The sequence below is a fragment of the Lissotriton helveticus genome, chromosome 10, assembly GCF_964261635.1.
Source record: "Lissotriton helveticus chromosome 10, aLisHel1.1, whole genome shotgun sequence".
In the NCBI taxonomy this organism is placed as follows: Eukaryota; Metazoa; Chordata; class Amphibia; order Caudata; family Salamandridae; genus Lissotriton; species Lissotriton helveticus.
This window is the reverse complement of record NC_136071.1, coordinates 118,464,753-118,480,166: the sequence shown is the minus strand read 5'-3', so window position 1 is coordinate 118,480,166 and position 15,414 is coordinate 118,464,753. Positions and strand designations below refer to the sequence as shown.

The 15,414-nt window shown below is 43.0% G+C and overlaps 1 long non-coding RNA gene across 1 annotated transcript; it reads left to right on the top strand.

Moving 5' to 3' along the window:
• Window positions 1–6,272: 6,272 nt before the first annotated feature.
• Window positions 6,273–10,391, top strand: LOC144785083 (uncharacterized). The gene is made up of 3 exons (XR_013601754.1): window positions 6,273–6,473; window positions 8,785–9,164; window positions 9,881–10,391. It is a non-coding gene; the product is annotated as an uncharacterized LOC144785083 (long non-coding RNA).
• The last annotated feature ends 5,023 nt before the right edge of the window (window positions 10,392–15,414 follow it).

Sequence of the window (15,414 nt, the reverse complement as noted above, 5' to 3'; positions counted from 1 at the left end):
TATTCCAAAGTTTGGCACAGGACCACTTGCCCAATAAGTCCAATCAAATTATATCACTTAGAGTCCTTATTGAAGCGCTGAATCTTGGTGTATATTCAAATGCTTTTATTTTCCTTAAGTTTATGTACCACAGCCAGCTGACGCGTTTCGTTCTGTACAACAGAACTTCTTCAGGGCGTTCTTATTTCCTTCAAGTTATGTCGGTATCCTGTTGACATATAACTAGATATTTTTTCCAAATGTTAGACGAGACGTAAGTACATTCTTATTCAAAGTGACTAGGTATCAATTTTACCCACACAATTCGGGCAGACTTGAGTAATTTATAGCATCCTCAAAGTCAGTCTTTCAAAAATTCCAAAATGTAGGACATGATAATCCAAATCCAAATGTTTCTCAAGAAAAGTCATTTTCAATCGTTCGGAATTTCGGCGTTTGGGCAGATATGACCCAGGGACCCCCAGTATGCAAGGGGAATTAGTCCCCCCTCTGCAAACGCGCCAGTGGCCTGCATTGCAGAGAGGTGTAAAAAGAGGCATAGACTCATTACACCTCTGTGCAATGCAGCCCCCTGGCGCATACTGGAGGTTCCAGGTGGGCTAGTGTGCCCCCAAGGACCCCCAGTATGCAAGGGGAATTAGTTCCCCCTCTTCAAACATGCACGGGGCTGAATTGCAGAGAGGTGTAAAAAAGGGTGTGGCCTCATTACACCTCTCTGCAATGCAGCCCCCTGGCGCATACTGGAGGCTCCTGGTGGGCTAGTTGGCCCCCAGGGACCCCCAGTATGCAAGGGGAATTAGTTCCCCGTCTGCAAACGCGCCAGGGGGCTGCGTTGCAGAGAGGTGTAACAAGGGGCATAGCCTCATTACACCTCTGCAATGCAGCCCCCTGGCGCATACTGGAGGTTCAAGGTGGGCTAGTTGCCCCCCAGGGGCCCCCAGTATGCAAGGTGAATTAGTTCCCCCTCTTCAAACATGCACGGGGGCTGCGTTGCAGAGAGGTGTTAAAAGGGGCGTGGCTTCATTACACCTCTCTGCAATGCAGTCCCCTGGCGCATACTGGAGATTCCTGGTGGGCTTTCAGGTGTTATATAGTTAGGAATTAGCATTAAAAAAAACTTTGAAATTCACTGAAAAAAACATAGGTTTCAGGCCTTATATAGTTAGGAATTAGCATTTAAAAAACCTTGCAAATTCACTGAAAAAACCATAGGTTTCAGGCCTTATATAGTTAGGAATTAGCATTTAAAAAACCTTTGAAATTCACTGAAAAAACCATAGGTTTCAGGCCTTATGTAGTTAGGAATTAGCATTTAAAAAACCTTTAAAATTCATTCAAAAAACTATAAGTTTTAGGGGTGTTATAGTTAGCTGGACATTTCACTCATACAAAACCATTGAAATTGCTCCTATATAGTTAGTTGTACTAACTATATTTCGCGCACCCGCAATCCACTGCTGATGATGTCACATATTACATCATTCATGACATGGTCAGTGACATCACTGATGACATCACATATGACATCACTGATGACATCACTGATGACATCATCCACGTGACAATCACATACACCTTTTCATACACTAGTAAAATCTTTCATCACTCTTTGTAAAATACAGAGTATCATATTTGAATCCATTGTTACAGCAATACAAGTATCTAAAAACCCACTCAGTGATTCGTAGATGTATACACACATCTAATCACTTACCTGTAGATTCACTCATACATGCTGTCAATGAACAATAGAACACTATCAAAAATACTTATACACCTAAATCGACATTACACACCATCACATATGAAGTCATCCTACTCACTTATGCAAACAATGGATCATACTTACGTATTTACTTAGCTACACACTTATACAAACACAACTTCATCTATTCATTTAGATAGTAAGTCATACTTAGTGAATTATAAAATCATTATTACAAGTATAAAGTTATCCATACAGTCACTCACACAATCATTGAGTCTTATGTATACTTATTAATATACAACAACTGACACATACACTGCCTTTTATTTTTCTAGTTTGTTGGACATGTACCATTGAGAAATATATTTGCTCATCACCACACCCATAAAGATATTCACTCACCCAAACAACTGTTAGAACATGTAGTTTTAACTTCATATATCTAGTGAATCAACTATTCACACATCTCTGGGCAGTCACACACCCCCCACCGAACCACACACACATTCACTCTCCCATACAAATACTCAGTTAACGAATCAATAACTAATACAGACTTTCACATAGCTAGTAACCAACTGGAGAACCAGTTTACACAACAACTGACAAAGTGATACAGATATTCAAACAGTTTAGTCACTATCCACTATATTTAGTGAGACACTATAAATTGGTCAAGTAAACAGTCAATTACACTGCTACTAAATCCTCCATCCAAATATTTATTTTTATATATCCACTCATTTTTCAATGCAAATTGCTATATATATAATGCATATTTAAATAAAGAAGCAAACCACATTCACTAGATGATGTCATCAGTGATATCATTTGAGATGTCATCAGTGATGTCACTGACCACGTCATGAATGATGTAATATGTGACATCATCAGCAGTGGATTGCGGGTGCGCGAAATATAGTCAGTACAACTAACTATATAGGAGCAATTTCAATGGTTTTGTATGAGTGAAATGTCCATCTAACTATAACACCCCTAAAACTTATAGTTTTTTGAGTGAATTTTAAAGGTTTTTGAAATGCTAATTCCTAACTATATACGGGCTGAAACCTATGGTTTTTTCAGTGAATATATATATATATATATATACATATATATATATATATATATATATATATATATATATATATATATATATATATATATATATATATAGGGTGTTAGTTATGGTGTGCTTTGCCTGTTGCATTCTGAAGCTGGTGAATTTAAGTATTTGGCTTGCTGAAGCATAACAATCTTTAAACTGTATTTTTTTCAATTAAGGTAGGCTGATAGATAGATAGATAGACAGACAGACAGACAGACAGACAGACAGACAGACAGACAGACAGACAGACAGACAGATAGATAGATAGATAGATAGATAGATAGATAGATAGATAGATAGATAGATAGATAGATAGATAGATAGATAGATAGATAGATAAAAAGGTATTCAGACAAAACATCAACATTTTAGTATCGACCTACAGAAATATTGAGTTGGAAATATCGTGAGGCAGAAATATCGTCAGCAAGAATATCATTGATAATATTACCGATTTTAAGGTAAGTAATATAGATGTTAGAAATGTAAAACGTGTTAAAATCGATTACAAAAAAATATATATTTTTATTTCGATGTTTAAAATATTGTTTTAATAATATAAATTTTCAATAAAAAAATATATATTTTACTACATAACTTAAATGTGTATGTTATATGTTATAAATTGGTTGTATAAATATTGTTAATGTTTTGTAATATAGTTTGTGAATTATTAGTAATTTAATTTAACTTGTTTTTGTAATTTTTTGTATTATAGTGGGTAGTGGGGTTTATAGGGGTACAGGGTGGGAAGTAATTATAATTAAATATTAATTCATTTTTAATTACTATTAATTGTTAATTGTTTATGCTAATTGTAATATGTTCTTTTTAAATTAAGTTTAAGGTGCAGGTTGTGGGTTTCGTAGGAGTATAGAGTGGGATTTAAATTAATTATAATGAATTAATAATTATTCATTATGAATTACTTTACTAATTGATAATTCTATTTTTTTATAGTTTGTTACTTTTGTAAGGGTAAAGGGTGTACAGGAAATTAATTATAGTATATAGTTAATGTTAATACATACATTTATTTAGTTGTCAATGAATTTCGTAAATTGTGCAATTTAGATATTGTTTGTTGTATATAATAGGTGTCAGTTATATTTGAAGGAGAACGGTTGGGGAGTTAATTAAACATACTTAATTTGCTTTTAGTTAATTTTTATTAACTGTTTAATTGATAATTCATTATTTAAATTATGAAATTGCCATTTATTTTTTTGTATATATATTAGTTTTAGATTGTTTGTTTTCTAAGGATAAAGGGTGGGAAGGTAATTAAATATAAATAATTTACAACTAGGTAATCATTATTAAGATAAATAATTTTGTAACATTTTTAACTATTTTAATTTAATAAATATATTTTAAGTGTGTGTTGTATAGGGAGGAAGTTAATTAAGGAATAAAAAATGTACAAACACCCTGTGTTTTGTTCGAGTTACCCTTGTCTATCCGACCAATGAACACTGCCTGATTTGCATCCAAAAGGCACAATCCATAATAAGGTAAGGCTGATTCCAATCCCACCTCCCGCATTTTCATGATGCCTTGGTCCCCAGAATCCCCAACTTGAAGGGACCCCGTACCACGAGAAGGTCTAAACGTCGTTGACAACTACAAAGGGAGAGTCCCAGCAAACTAGAATACCCGATTGTTTGCAATCGAAAGCCCGAACAGACACATACAAATGTCAAGGTTTGTTTGTCTTAAATCTCTGAAAGTTCTTCACAGATTGCTTTGAAATATTGACACAGCATTGGATTAGATTAAGTGCGTGTTTATATATACACAACATTGGATTCAAATACGGGCGTGTCCAATACGCACGTGTTTTTAAGCGAAAGGCCGAACAGACCCTATTGATTGGTCGCTGCGCAACAACTACAAGGGACGCATAGAGACAATAGTCCAGGATGGCAGACCGGGAAGTGGGTGGAGGGAGGTTGGAGGAGTTGGTTCACTTTGCAACATTAAGAAAGGACGCATAGAGACAATAGTCTACATATATTAAGATGGACAGTTGGTGTCAGGATGGCAGACCGGGAAGTGGGTGGAGGGAGGAGTTGGTTCACTTTGCACCATTAGCTTATGTTTATATATACACAACGTTGAATTCGAATACGCGCATGATTTTAATCGAAAGGCCGAACAGACCCTATTGATTTCCTGCTGGGCAACAACTACAAGGGACGCATAGAGACAATAGTCACAAAAACATATTGTATACCCACAAGCATTGTGAAATTAAACATATTAGAAACGTGCGCTTACTCTTTTCTTTCTCTTCCATTTAACAAGACTGAGCCACAGCAACGCGTGGCCGGGTACAGCTAGTGTAGAATAAATAACACTCACTTCGGCCGAAGTGGGTTGAGCAAAAGCCTTATAGTCTGTGGGCTGTCTTCCCTTGAGGCATATACATTTTTGGTTATCAAAAAATGACATTATCTAAATAATATATTGATTGACTTTATTGCATGTTGTTTTAGTTTAAATTGGGCAAGAAACCAAAATGCCTTGCATAAATTGCACAATCTAGAGCTAGGATATCAACCCTCCACCTCAACAGACATTTCCTGGGAGAAGCCCACAGGCTGGCTCACCCCCAGCATTCAAATTGGCCATATTAGGTTGCTTCAGTATGCAACATCTTGATATATCTTTCCTCTACCCCTAATCTATGAAGCAATCCTGGTTTCCTCCCTCTAAGACTTCAAAGGAATAATCCTTATGTGAGTGGTGCCAAATTTCTGCCTCAACCACCTCCATCCTTCCTGTGCCATTGAGAATGCCCAGGTGTGTCTCATATCAATTATTGGATTATTTGAAAACTGCTCAAGTCATGATCCATAGAGAATTAATCAAACCTCTTCTAGTTGCTTCTGTATAAGATTAAATGGGTGGGTGGGTTATGCTCACGGGAGGTCACCAGAGGCCGTGAGGATTTTCAATATGTTTCACTTTATGATTGATTACCTGTAAAGAAAAGATGAGCAGATACCAAAATGTTTAGGATTTTCTTGGGAAAGGATACCCATATGAATGCAAGTCATTAATCAAAGAGTAACTCTTTCTTCATGGATTTTTTGAGGACAGTTTACATCAAAGCAGATGTTCACTTTTCAACTCTGAATGGCTCAAAGGTTTACCTGGACAGAACATATTTTGATACACTTTCCACTATTAGCATTGAAGTAACACAACAGTTGATTTGTGTAAATGAAAGTGCATGTAGGTGTGATTATCAAGGTAAGTTGGAGGTCCTTCTGCCTGATGAGAGCATAATGGCATGTTTTAAAATTATTTCCTTTAACAGCACTGTGGAATCTAAAGTTGCAGCTCTTGCGTCATTGAATGATTCTCAGACATAGGGCGTGATTTAGATGTTGGCGGATCCGTTCCCGCCATCACGTTTTTGACTGTCTTCCAGCCCGCCGATTTGGTGATTCCCCTGCTCTATGTAGATGTTGGTGGATCAATGGAGGGAAGACCTTCAGAGTCCCGACGCCTCGCCAGAATATTGCTCGTTCGTCTACGGCATCAGAGGCAGAAGTGGCTATTAGAGGGAATCCAGTCAAGATTCCTGTTGTCCGGATTATGACGTGCCTTTCAGTCAAGGAAACTGTGGTGGGAATACCTCCTATTGAGGTAAGAACTTAACATTTTTACTGTTTCCTACTTCTGTTTCCATCTTGAGCCTCATCGTACAGGTCCTCCCTTTGCTGCTTCAACTGCACCACAATGCCAAATAACTCAGTTGTCGCCAGGATCTAAGGTAAGCTTATTTTACAATTGTATTACCATGAATCATGTGTGGACAATTGCTGCAGCCTTGTGTATTTTTGCATTACTCTTACATGCAAGTTTTTTCTCCTGTGCAATGCACTAGTTTACATTTTAAAACTTATTGAGGTAAAATGAATGCCCCTGTATTGACACTTAAAAAATTTTGTTGTGGTGTTTGTGGGTGTAAATTCAATAGCGTGTGTATGCTATTGGATTGAAATTCTATGTGTAAAATACAGGAATTACACATTACAAACATTTACATTATGACCAGCAGTGACCTGTGCAGGTAAGAGCGGTGGGGTAGTGGGGCCTGGTGAGGGGGTATTTCGATGGACGCTCACGAGGGAAAAATATTTATTTATTTAATTGTTCCTCATCGTCTGTCAAAATCCCCCACTCACCTGGCCCTATCGCCCCACCGCTCTTACCTGCTCGGGCTGCAGCTGATTATGACACATTCACAACATATATGCGTAGTAAGATACTTTTGAGTAGTACTTACCTGTCTCCACACCACCATGGCCTCACTCTGACGCAGGACTCCGCCGCCGGAACACCATCAGCACAAAAGGAACATCTAAATAGGCTCGGCACAAACCCGCAGGCATGACGGTGACAGACTACTGTTAGCCAGCAGACATCTAATTATGGCAGATGGACCGCCATCATATTGACAAAGTACTTGGAACGGCTGCCATGGCGGTATTCATGCCAAGATCTAAATCAAGCCCTTAGGTTCTTGAGTATAGGATGTGAGTGGCAAAATATTATTCACATGAATTCCTGTATATAATTATTTTTGTAGATTTTAAATTGCTTTTAAACATTTTAAACTTTGTTTGTTGAATGTGCATGTTTAGGCCACATTGGAGTGAATCCAAAAGAGATATGTTGACAAGAGGGACCACTCAGAAGAAGGGAATGTAATCTGCATATGCTGGAAGGTCATGGTAGAGTTATCCAGGGTGAACAAAACTCTTATCTACACAAAAATATTGAGGTGCAAGGGCCAGATGTAGGTAGGCGTTTACCGGTCGGTAACGGCCGAAAATCGGTAAAATCGGCCGTTACCGACCGGAATCCATGAAATGAGATGTAGGAGGTCAAAAAATTCCGATTCGGAAAACACGAGTCGGAAACATACCGACTCGGTAAATATGAAACGGTAAAATTACCGTGGCGGAATCTACCGAATTCATAAATACCGAGTTCGTATTTTCCGACTCGGAAAATAAGAAACGGTAAAAAATGGCCATGGAGATGTAGGTAAGCCCAAAAATACCGAATCTGCAGAAAATCGGTATTTATGAGTCGGTATTTACCATGGATTGAATGCAGGTGGTAACCAGGGGAGGGCTATAAAAATAGTCCCAAAATGCACCTCAGGACCCATGATGGCGGCTTTTTACATCATAGCAAGACGGCAGAGACTACAGGCAGCAGGAGAGAGAGAATGGCAAAGGGAGGAACAAGTGTACATGCAGAGGATAACACTGTTCCAACTGACAGAGCCTGAAATACTGCAGAGGTACAGGCTACACCCAGACACCATCAAGGACTTGATCAGGGACCTACACCCACTCCTGGACCACCCAACACCCAGGGCCCATGCCATCCCACCCCATGTCCAGGTGCTATGTAGCTTACACCTGCTGGCCTCAGGGAGCTACCAGAGTGTGATAGCTGCAGTGGGTGGTGTGTCCCAGGGCTGCATGTCCCACTTCTTCAGGAGGTTTCTTGATGCCATGATGCAGAGGATGGGGCATTACATTTCATTCCCTGAAACACCAGCAGAATTAGCAAAAACCAAGACAGACTTCTATCAACTGGCACACTTCCCTCACGTGATAGGCTGCATCGATGGCACCCACGTCCCACTCTGTCCACCTGCAGCCACAGAGCACATTTACAGGAATCGCAAATCGACGCACTCCATCAACGTCCAGGTCATATGTAATGCAGGGAACCTCATCACTGACATCGTAGCCAAGTTCCCCGGAAGTACCCATGATTCTTATATATTCCAGAATAGTGGAATATACACACGCCTACTTGCCGGAGAATTTGGAAATGGATACCTGCTAGGTAAATCACAATGACACACCATGACACTCACATCAGATCTACGTCTCATGTACTTGCAATTAATGTCTATCTTTCTCCCCCCTAGGCGACAGTGCATATGCCCTGCGGTCCTTTGTGCTCACTCCCTACCTCAACCCATCCACCAGGAGTGAAAGGCGATACAATGTGGTTCACAGATCTACACGAAACGTTGTTGAGCGCACATTTGGACTCCTTAAGAGCAGGTTTCGCTGCCTCCACAAGAGTGGAGGTGCACGGCAGTACACCCCAATCATCTGCTGCAAAATAATAGCGACCTGTGCAATGTTACATAATCTCGCCACCAAGGAAGGCACAGAGGTGGAGATCACATATCATGAGGACATTGATGACGACCCAGAGGAGGCAGAGCCCCATGCTACGGTGGTAGCAGCAGCTACAGATGGGAGACTGAGACGGGAAGATATTACACAACAATATTTCTGAGTGAGTAAAGAGACACAGGCATGAATGTAACTTTGTGTAAGTAGTTTAATTTTCACTACGCCACAGCATTGATAGCTCACATTGGGCTCACAATATCAAACACTCCATGAGTGTGTTGTCACGGTTAACACCACCGTGGCTACAGCCTCGGGTGGAGGGCAAAGTCATTGTTTGTGGCCACGGACCACAGGGCGGGGCTGCTGTGGCTGTGAATCAATGTTCTCACTGTGGCCTGTCACACTTCCCCGACGCCTGCCACTCCTCCGTAAGTCTTGCACAGGAGTGCTTGCACCACTCCTGCTGGTGGACCCCTCGCTTTCCAAAGCACAAGTGTCGCCTCCAGTGCCAGTCTGATGCGCGAGCACGAGCTCCATAGCAGAGGTCATCCTGGCCATACCTTCAGTTAAATTGTTGCAGCACTGCACTATGGCATCCTGCATCGTCACTGACCGTCTGCACAGCACAGTGGTAGCAGTGGCAAACCTGTTCAGGGCCTTTGTTTGCTGACGCACATCCACACGGGCCTTGCGTCTCTCTAAATGGTCCCTGTCCAACTTGTCACACAGGACAGTCATGCACTGTGTAATGTCAGATATTCCTGACGCCATAGATTGCATGCTTTCTGCCATTTCCCCTATGCCCTTGCCTACTGCTTCCAGTTTGTTATTTGTAGTGCGTGCCTGCCTCTGAACCCCCATCATCGCTTTTGCCTGCAGGCGCTGCACTTTCACCATGGTGGCCTCCAGTCCGCAGAAGACACCCTGAACTTCACGCACATCCTCAGCCTCCCGTGGCCGTCGCCCTCGGACACTGGCCCGCGTTACTCTGGGAGTGGGCTGCTGCTCGGTGTTGCCTCTGTCCTGTGTGTCACCCTCCATCTCCTCCTCCGACGATGTTTCCAGTATTCTGCGAGGGGGCACATCATGGCACCTTACCCTTCCCAGCACTGGGGATGGTGTTGTGGGGGTGGGTGATTGTTCAGCCGCTCCTGTGTCCTGACTACCAAATAGGAGAGGGGATTGTGGATTTTGTGCTGTTGCGTCCACAGGTATCAGGGCTGCCTGCTCTTGGTCCTTCCCTCCGTGTGATGTGCTTGGTCCGGCTCCTTCCCTCCTCTTCTCTCTAACCTCTGCTGTGCTGCGCATTGACTCTCCTGTGGACAGACATGGACATTGTGTCAGTGGAGTTGTTCACCTGTGTCTTATGATAAAACACACTTCTATTGCACTTTTGCCTGTCTCTCATTTGCCTAAGCTAGTTGTCTGTTGCTCCCCTTGCTGCAAGGCACGCTGACTGCTCTGAGGTATCTACACATGACTACATTTCCCAGGATGCATTGCAGGACATTAGTTAAACCTGTTGTGGAGTCTGATTTGTCCTGTGAGGGGAATAGGTAAATGGGTAAATGACAATGTACTTGCATCTTACCTGGTTTCTTTGCGCCTCTTGCTGAGCTGTCAGCGTCTCCGATGCCGTGAATGCATTCCTTCTCAAGGGTGGATGCCACCATCTCCTCAATGTTGCTGAGTCTAGGGGCTCTGTTTCTTCCTCCCCCTGTTGCAGCACTTTCCTTGCGGTGGGCAGCAAGTTTTTTCTTTGTGATAATGCGGATGTCATACCACCGTTTTTTCAGATCTTCAAGGTCACGGTGGGTGACACCAATGGCATTTACCTTGCCTTGTATTTCCAACCAGGTGCTGTGTTTGATAGATTCTGCTACATGCTGAGATTGCTTCCCGAAAATGTTGCTGTAATGTCTTACAATCTCGGAAATTAGCACCTGCAGTTCTTCCTGGCTGAACTTCTGCTTCCTTTTGCGCTCTGCAGCATCTCTCTGTGCCTCCTGACTCTCCATCTTGCAGTGTTGTTTGACTCAGGGAAGGCTGCTCCACACTCTGTCCTCCTGCTCTCCTGACTGTTGGTTTCTGCACCTGCATGGGCGTGGCCTGTCCCAGGTACTGGGGTGTGGTGCTTGGATCTGATTGGTTAGTTCCCCAGTGGCTTTGGATTTGGGTGTGGCTGGAGTACCTGATTGGTTCACAGGCTCACATGTTTGTCAGTTTCAAATTCTGAGTCGGATATTACCGACTCGGTAAATACCGAGTCGGTTTTTTCCGACTCGGTATTTTCCGAGTCGGGACTTCCCATTCATTCCTATGGGCCATGGAACCGTTGGTAAGTTTGGGTTTTACCGATTCGGATTTTACTGAGTAGGTATATTCCGACTCGGTAAATACCGATTACGATTACCGACTGATTCCGATTCGGTAATTGTTACCGATTTTTTATCTACATCTCATTTTCCGATTCTGAAATACCGAGTCGGTATGACTCGGTATTTAAGAATCGGAAAATAAGATTTACCTACATCTGGCCCCAGGACTTAAATGCCTTTCAAGCAATGTTCCCTCTAATATTTTCCCTCTGTGTGCTGCAGTGTAAGTCTCTGTGCACCAGGAATCCGACCGCATGTGTGGGTGCAGCGACAGGGGTTCTGACACGGGGATTCCTGCTTTTTTTGTGCAGACAGCGGACCTAGGCACTGGGTCGCAGGAGGCCTGCTTGATGGGGCAGGCCTTCATGATGGTGACTGTCATACACTGGTTGTGTCCTTCTGGAAATAAACAGGTGCCGTCTAGTGTGTCTACAACAACGACAAAGCTACACTAATATATAAACTAATATATATATATAAGGAAACTGGGAAACTGCTGCATTCCACATCACCAGTGAACCTCTGCTCTCCTAACTAACTACCCAGCAGTGGCTTAGGGTTATCTTAAGGTTTTTTGGGAGCTCTGGGTAAAACGTATTTTGTGGGTCCCTGTGTGGATCAACTTTGAATTTATGATCCAGACAGCTCTCTTGTCTTCTTTGGCCATATGACAAACAGTGCACAGACACACTGGTTCAAATTCTAAATGTGTTTATAGTTATTATTCAGGGATAGTGATGTATGTTTTCAATATTGTAACACAGTAGAAGTTCACAATACTACTGCAAATAATCACTGTGACATCCTTCCATTTCTCATATCTGAGATACTGTTTAGATCTAAAAGAAACATTTTTTATGGATGTTGCATGAAATAAAAACACAACATTTGTCTGCAAAATGTCTGTAAGGACTCTCACACATTACCCAGATTAAAAATGAATGAAAAGGAAATGCTATTTACAACAATCTGTTTAAGAATTATTCAAGGTCATTAAGGCAAAACTCTCTGCTGAACAGAGCTGGCTCTATTAGGTGGCCTCCTGAAAGACAGGGGCCCTGGGCCAGAGCCCACTTTATCCATGCCTTAAAACACCTCTGCAGCGGCTGCTTGCCAGGGTCAGTCCACTCTTCAGAAGTGATATTCATTAGTTCACTTATCAGCTTTGAAGATGGTTTCCTCGCAACACAGGGGGAGGAATGTAAATAGAAGTCAGCGATGTGTGCTTTCAGCATCACTAATATATATTAGTGATTCTAAAAGTAGCGATTCTGAAAGCACACATCATGCTTTTAGGCTTGCTGCATGCCTTTCGTTAATAGAACACGGCTTAATGGCAGACTGTGTGTCTTTTTTAAAGTATTCATTTTAATCGCAGCCCCCCTTCATGCTTCTACACGGCACTGTTATTAACATGAATACTCTTGTAAAAAGCACACAATCTGTCCCTCAACTGTGCCCTTTTAACAAAAGGCCAATTGCTGCTGACCTTGGGCTGTGACCTATGACTCCCACAGAGCTCGTGTTCTCTCTTCGCGATGGTCTCGTCTGCTTACTCCCGCAACAGGTAAATAGCCGTTTTTCACGCTGCTCGCTTTTTAGGTTTCGCCTAGGCAGCGCATGCGCTGTCTTGGGGAAAGATGCTGTATACACGATAGTGGGGGAAGCCCCGCCCACTTTCCATCTATCTTTTTAATTGGCTTGTGCATTTGTTGTTTTCTAAATGCTGCCTTCTGGTTGGTTTAGAGGCTGCTAGTCCCGCCTTATGGCAGCCATGTCTACTTCCCCGGCTATTGGCCCCTCATTACTGCATATTAGCTAAGCACTACTTTGTGTCCCTGTCACCCCTCCCGCTGTCTGAGCCTTCTCTCCCGCCCCCCCCACATCTCATGGTGAGACAGCATTCATGTCAGTTTCGTGCTTAGCGCGAGGCAATTTCTTCCCTTCCCTCCCACCCCTCCCACATACTTTTATTCTCGCACGCTCACACGCCCCACCCCCCTCCCCGAATCGGCTTTAACCCCTTCCAGGCTGATGACGAACTCAGCTCGTTATGAGCGTAACCTGCCGTGCGCTCATGACGAGCTGAGCTCGTCATGAACCGCGGGGTTTTTAAAATCGCCGCGCACAGCGGGAAAAGCCGCGGCAGCGATGCGGTTAAGTATTTTCGTTCGAAGAAGAAAAAGGAAATGGGAGGTTCCTTTCCTTCGGTCACGCTCTGCCCACTTGCCCCGGCCTCGCTCCACGCTCTACCTCCATGCACTTTCCTAGTTTTTGTACAGAAAAGCCGAAACCGAGATTCGAACCTTAGTCGGCAGCTCTGTTCTTTATTTGTTGTGGCATTAGGTGCCTAGATTCTTCTGTCCTTGGTTTCTTGCCTTGACACTTTCAGGCATATGATATTCTACGTTCAGTGCAGTGCAGTGCTTTTTAACGCCATGCCTTTTGTGTGTTTGTTTGGTTCTGTTTACCACTACACCTCCTGCGTTCGTTCACGTGAATGTTCTACTTGAAAAACTAATGTGCTTTCTGCATTCAGGCACCAACACTCTTTTGGCGGTTCGTGAAGGCGTCACATTTACACCCAAGGTAATTACTTTCACTCATACCGTGAATGCTAATTTTTAGTTTCCAAAATATATTGCACCACAAGAGTAGCCTTCCCTGTAGTGTATTTCAATCGAAGCTCCTGCCTCCTTCGGGCACAACTATTGGGGCCCACCAGTAAGGGGGGGGGAAAGCACTGACCACAGACACAAATTAAGGTGTGACAAAGGCCGCTTTATTGGAAGCAGGTGCGCCCTAACATGTTACCCCAACCTGGCCTCTGCCGAACAAAACTAGGCCTCACTAAATATTCGACTGCCTCACAGCCCTCCACCCCCACCCCTAAGTATTCTCCACAATGCAACATAAACGCAACATCCCCAGTTGTAACAGGCCCCCTACCTAAATACTCATAACTTGACCTCAGTGTACCTCAGCGTCCCCCATCACCTGCCAAACAGCCCAGGCCTCCTGCAGTACCCTCCCCTTTTAATTAGGAAAACAACGCCATCACATTACTCAGCACACCAGCACCTGTTCCAGCGACACAAAGAACCCCCTCTGCGAACAGCAATCTTCCAGTGCACCAGCTCCCAAGAAAACCCCTCTGATTCACAAGATCCCTTCCCACAAAGGACAATTTTCCCAATCCCAGCAAAAGGAGGGAGGGAGGGTGGGAAAAATGTAATGACCTGCCCTTCCCAAACCCGGCTGCTGTGTCACTGCCACCGAAATGGTGGGCAGTGACACAAAATGGGCGTAAATATACTCCCCCCAGCCCAACAAGCCCAAGAGGAGCCCAAGGGAGCCCAAAGGAGCCCAACCAGCCCAACTAGCCCAAAAGGAGCCCAAGGGAGCCCAAAGAGCCCAACCAGCCCAACAGCCCAAACTCTGTTCCATGAGCACCCCCCTCCCCCTACTGGCCCCAAATCTTCCCGGTGTTCGGCCGCCCCCCCAAATCCCCATTTGTTTCATGCGGTGCCACTGCTAGCGGATAGTTGTGTTATGATGAAATCTTCACATTGACATCCAATGAAATGAATCCACTATATAAGAGCATGCCTCTTTCAACATTAGAGACGTCTTTTCCAGCAGTTTAACTCGGTGACTTTGTTTATTCCACAGCTTCCGCTTTAATTAGGCACAGCCTTTTTTATTTAACACTAGGGGTGGCGTGGCTTGTGGTAAGTTTATTAATACAGGAGTTGTTTTGGTTTAGATTGCATGGCTGCCAACTTTGTTTGAATCAGCATTGTCTTGATTCGAAGGTATTGCATAATTAAGGCTCACACATACATCATGTCACTAAAGGGTGTTTGCTCGGTCTAACTTCGGATTCAATTTTTCCATCAGGTCATGTCCCTTAATGTCAGTAGTGCACAAAAAATATAACAACATAGAGATGGTTCCCATCTCCATTAATAATGTCGGAACATTGAGTGCTGATACGAGCGTAAGTGCTCCATTCTTGCGATCACCATAACTAGT